Consider the following 6,052-nt stretch of genomic DNA (forward strand, 5'->3'; position numbering starts at 1 on the left):
TGCACTTGGAGATTACACTCAACCAAGGTGCACAAATGGGTGCCTGACTTCGGTTGGAGAGGTAAAGGGTGGTGCCCTAGACACAGGTCGCTGACCCCTTGTGACCTTGGGAAAGGCACTTTACACGACTTTCCTCACTTGACTCAGGTGCAAATGAGTATCTAGCTGCGGCTAGTGGCAGTGACAGGCCTTTGTGGCTGAGACAGGCCTTAAGGGGCATGTTCGGGCATGACGCACCCGCCTACACGAGTCAGGGGTAGGAGGAACCCCTTGCATCCTTGGTTTGAAGTCCTCCTAGGAGACGGATACTCTGAACAACAAAGCTGCATCTGCTGGGGCCGTCTCACATGTGGCATTAACAGTTTTGTCCCTGTGAGACTTAGTGCTCCAGGAGAAGAGAGGGTGGAGAAGGAATTGCACACCCCTCCTTCACCATAAAAAGTAATGTGCAGGTCAGGCAAACAGGTTACAAAATGCCTGTCTGCCTGCTCATCTGTCGAATCGACAGGAGAATAAAAAATAGGCTATGCCATTCCTTGAACTTTCGTCGAGGCGGGTGAGTGTTGATGTTCGCGGGATGCCATCCGTATGATCAAATCAAGTGTCGCATTCATGTAAACATGAAATCGCATTTACTGATCAAAGGACAATGATATTGTTGACACTTTACACACTCATTGGAACTGCGAATGAGATTTTCTAAAAGCCCTTGGCACTGCGGCCGGCCATTTTATCTTATGGTCTCATTGATGAGCTTTTTCTTCCCATGGACTTCCATGTTATAATTCGTGGTTTACATCTTACATGGGCGTGTTCATAATGAAGCTACGTGAAATTTTACCAGATTTTTCATTCTATGTTGAGCACATTTACTCTATATCGTGGGGGAAAATTGCCAACGTCAAATAGACACTGGTTCTTTTTTTGTAACAATTACAAACTACGATTAGTCAATCCCCACAAAAGGCACTTTTTCGCTTTTTATAGTGTACAACCGCACCACTCAGAACCCGGGACTGTGTACCTCCGACCTAGCGCGCGGCTGCAAAACTTTACCTACTAATTTCTTCAGTTACAAACGAGCTTTCACCAATCTAACTTTTGAGATCAGTTCCGCTGGCTAAAAGGGACTTTGTCACCGCTAAAAACACGCGTCCATGCAGCCGTTTATTTTTTGGCTCGGATCTCTTTTAGGGTACCCACTCGCGGAGTAATAGGGTACCCACTCGGTTGATTTTAAGTCATACTTAAAGTGGACCAGGAGCCCGACGCGGAAAATAACCCTTATTTAAGTATGCTGTCTGTCTGAGTACATGTATCTTCTAAAGACTGTACGTCTTGCTTGTTATTTCAAACAGATTATGGGGTTACTTCACAGGGACTTCGAAGGTTAAAGCTGGAAGACTTTCTTTCTCTTGAGTTTTGAGTCTTTCAATAACTGATGCTGTCTGCCTGAGTACATGTATCTTCTAGAGACTGTACGTCTTGCTTGTTATTTTTAACAGATTATGGGGTTACTTCACAGGGATTTCTAAGGTTAAAGCTAAAAGACTTTCTTTCTCTTGAGTTTTGAGTCTTTCACTGACTGATGCTGTCTGTCTGAGTACATGTATCTTCTAGAGACTGTACGTCTTGCTTGTTATTTTTAACATATTATGGGCCGGGGTTACTTCACAGGGATTTCGAAGGTTAAAGCTGGAAGACTTTCTTTCTCTTGAGTTTTGAGTCTTTCACTGACTGATGCTGTCTGTCTGTCTGAGTACATGCCTCTTCTTCTAGAGACTGTACGTCTTGCTTGTTATTTTTAACATATTTTGGGCCGGGGTTACTTCACAGGGATTTCGAAGGTTAAAGCTAAAAGACTTTCTTTCTCTTGAGTTTTGAGTCTTTCACTGTCTGATGCTGTCTGTCTGAGTACATGTATCTTCTAAACACTTTGAGTCTTGCTTGTTATTTTTAACAGACTGTGGGTTACTTCATAGAGATTTCGAAGGTTAAAGCTGGAAGGCTTGCTTTCTCTTGAGTTTTGAGTCTTTCATGAATATTAAAAATCTGCTTTTTTCTCCTACGTACTATGCGTTTTTTTAGTTCCCGACAGACGAAGGACAAGAAAAATAACTCAATGGAAAGCGAATACGGCCCTCCAATAACATTTGGTGTTGCCACCGGCCGTCGAGTATTTATACAACGTCCGTCCTTGGTCTTGCATAACCTGTCTAGCCGGGTCCAAACGTTCGCATATACTCAAGTCCGTATGAGGTCCGTATGGAATTCTTAGCCTCTACCAGGCTCTACAGTACAGGGCGCCGAAAAAAAATGGAAGAACTTAAGCTTGAAGAGATATATAGACAGATAAGCTGCCAGAGGAGTTAGCTGTCCGAGGAGTATGGTTTGCAACCAGATAACTCCGCTGGTGTGTTATCTGGCTACATTTGTCCAAATTCTACTGTTTTTCCAGCAACCTGTGGAGCCTGGTAGAGGCTAAGACTTCCATACGTACCTCATACGAACTTGGCTATATACGCAGGTGTGAACCCACCTGAATTCCAAGACTTTTTTTCTGAGCCACTATACTGTATGTTCAATTCCTGCACCCGGGTACGAGAGTTCCTGCTTCACAGGATAATAAAAACACGGGCCCTAAAAGCCTATTGCTCCTGAGTCTTACATGGATGGTAAAAATAGTTGTCTATCATGATCAGTACGTACCATGCGACACGTAGTTGCTGCTCGATCGAAAAACGCACGCGACACGAGCTGTTAATCGATATGACAAGACAGGGGAAGAGATAGGAAGAGAGAAAAAAATCAATGGAAAGGTGAATGTGGCATGGTCTCCTAATGCAGACTGAATAAAAGTTCAAAACTTGAACTATGCGGCTCCAGATGTCTTTCTGAGGGACGACTGCAGTGCGCAAAATGTCGGTAGCATGAGGGATGAATCTACTCTACTATATGTAGCATGGTCTCCTAATAAGCTTTAGTGCTGCTGCCGGCATATAAAATCATTCTTTATTCGGAAAATAAAGGAAAGTGACATTGATCCCAGGTCATGCCGGTCTTTGCAGATCAAACATGCAGGGAGACATGGACAAATTGACATACGACATTACAATAATGATATCAAACACTTTAGTTCAGTATCGTCTTAAAATCATTCGTCTTAAAATCATTCTATTGCACAGTATTCCCAGTGTGGCTCATGTCGAGCTCTCCATATTGCATAGGAGGACAATAATGACATTCGACTAATGTCTCTGAAGAGCTTCTTTGGTACTTTTGCCTTAACAGTCTTGAACAGCGTTCTGAGTCTATTCTTGTTATCTGGGGTGATAAGCCCCCTTGACCCAACCTCAACACAAGTAAGAGTAACTGAAATGCCTGTTTTGCTCAAGTCTGACACAAGGGAAGTATATTTGTTAACCTTACGCTCATGACTGGCTTTAATGTTCTGTTCAAAAGGTACAGTTAGTTCTTGTATATGGATGGTGTTTTCTCTAGGCAGGAATATGACTAAGTCCGGCTTCTGTGCTGTAGGTATGGTTTGAACAGGAATAGTACCGCCGTCAGTTGTATACCCTTGCAAGTCTGCGTAGACACGGACGTCTATCTGCGAGTGATCAATGTTCTCCTGAAGGGTATCCACTATGAGTTTAAGTATGGAATTGTGCCGGAACGTATATCGTCCTTGCTGAAGGGAGACGCCACAGTTATTAAGAACATGATGTAGAGTTTCCCTGTTACCGCACAGTTTGCATTTGTCATTGGTACGCTTGCCCCAAGTGGCTAGATTACAGAATGTCGGCAGAGCGTCTATCGATGCACGTACCGCGAAGCTGAGAATACCCTTTGGGAGGTCATACATCACTGACTTCCAGGTGAGATCACATTTCTCTTCTTCGATAAGCTGTAGCATGTGTCCTTGTTGTTGTAGGTTCTTTTGATGTTCAGACCAAGTTTCGTGACGCATATTTGTAACTTGATGTTTGATTTGTTTTCGGACCGAAGGCCAACATGTGTCTGTTGTCGCATTCATAGCTTGTTGGTGGATTGAGTGGCATTTTCCAAGGCCCCATCTCTTCATCTTCCGTGTCCATTGTGACTCTCTATCTAGTTTGGCCTGAAGAGCATGTTTCACCTTGTCGTCAGCCTTGAGAGCCGATCTGCTGTAGGCCAATGTGTGGGCCTCGAGATACAGGTCTGAAATGGTTTTGTAGTTTAGTCCTACTGTGTTATACAGGATAGCGTTAGTGGCACTAGCCTGCACTTTGAGCCATGACTTAATTGCTTTAGTATGGATTGCATCGAGTTTTTGTAGTTGAGTGTCGGTCAAGTCATGCACCATTAGGAGGTACCTCCATGACGGAAAAGCGTGTTCCATGTAGACCCTGAGTTTGTACTCGTTTCTTATAGCCGATTTGTTAATGTTTTCAACTGCTGTTTGTATTGTCTTCGCCACAATGTCATATGTCTCTTTTGTCTTACCCGAGAAAGTTATGTACCCACCCAGGAACTTCTCTGGAGCATCTTTAGTTGTCTTGACAGGTTTTCCATCAATTGTGAAAGTAGTCTCTGTTGGTCTGCCACTTGTAATGGACATGGATTTGCACTTGCGCGGCTTCAGTGAAAGGTTCATTGACTTGGTGTTCGAAGAAATTTCACTGATTAGTTTCTGGTGTTGTTTCTTGTTCGTAGTTATCAGGCAGAAGTCGTCCGCGAAAGGCAGTGTGATGTAGCGTTGTCCATTAAGGTCGTAGCCGTATTGTTGTTCCACAGCCTTAAGGTCCTGTAGCAAGGGTTGGAACACAGTCAAGAAAATGATAGGTGACAGGTTGTCTCCTTGAAATACACCCCTACCAAACGAAAATGGATTGGATTCCCAGCCGGGACCTTTAACTTTCCCTTCGAGGCGTGAATACAAGTTTTTGACATATTCCATGATGATGGGGGGGAACTTGTTCCTTGACATTTGATAGTAGATCAAGTTGTGTTCAACGGATCCGAATGCATCTGCAAGGTCGAACCAGGTTATATGGACTGTCCGCCGATTCTTTTTTGCATGGGCCAAGATTTCCCTCATGACTTGGATGTGTTCCACACAGCCGTTGATACCCGTTAGGAAAGCTTTTTGCGTTTCAGGGTCAATCAAGTTATTGTCGGTCATGTATTTCGTCCACCTTTCGGACAAGATTTGGTGAAAGATTTTAGAAACACAAGACGTCAGGCAAATCATCCGGAAGTTTCCGGGATCCTCAGGGGAGCCCTCTTTGTGGAGTAGTGCCACAGTACAGGATGACCATGACGTGGGTGGGTCTCCGGACTCAAGCAGCTTGGAAAACAAAGTGCTGAGGAACAGGTGGCATGCAGGTAGGCGCTTGAGGTGACCGTACATGATCCCATCAGGGCCAGGTGCAGATGTGGCACATCGTTTGGATAGGACTGCTTTGATGTCTTTGGGCCTGACAGGTGACATGTTAAACGGATTATCCGGAGCATGATCCTCCACGGGCAGGTGGGGGAACCAGAACAATTTGTTGAAGTCAATTGGAGTCGGGGTGGAGTATTTGTTATGGTAATACTCGTTGGCATAGTTCAAAGAGAAAGCCGGTTTCACAGGGGGAATGTCAAGTTGCCCTTTTGCACATTTTCCTGCAAATTTCCAAAAATTTTTGTGGTATTCTTTCTCTTGATGTGCTGCTGATTTTGACATTTCTTTTCGTTTCTGTTGTCGTTTCATGAAAGAGTATGTTTTGATTGCGTCTCGGAATGCTTTGCGATCCTCAGATGTTGCATTGGCTTGGAATGCCTTTTTACGCAGTTTATTTTTCAGGCGTTTAACTTGTGTAAGGGACGATGGTTCGTGGCTAACATAACCAGATGAGTGCCCTTCTTCTTTGTCGTGGTAGAATTCCGGCTTACTGGCCATAAAATCGCTCATGGTGTCGCTAAATCCTTCACCGGCTAATTTGGGAGATATCTCGTTTGTCGAGAGTGCGTGGTGAAGTGGGCCTAACATGGCTTTTACATCATTGTGTGTTCAGTCCAGATATCA

This window comes from Branchiostoma floridae, chromosome 19 (assembly GCF_000003815.2).
Source record: "Branchiostoma floridae strain S238N-H82 chromosome 19, Bfl_VNyyK, whole genome shotgun sequence".
NCBI lineage: Eukaryota > Metazoa > Chordata > Leptocardii > Amphioxiformes > Branchiostomatidae > Branchiostoma > Branchiostoma floridae.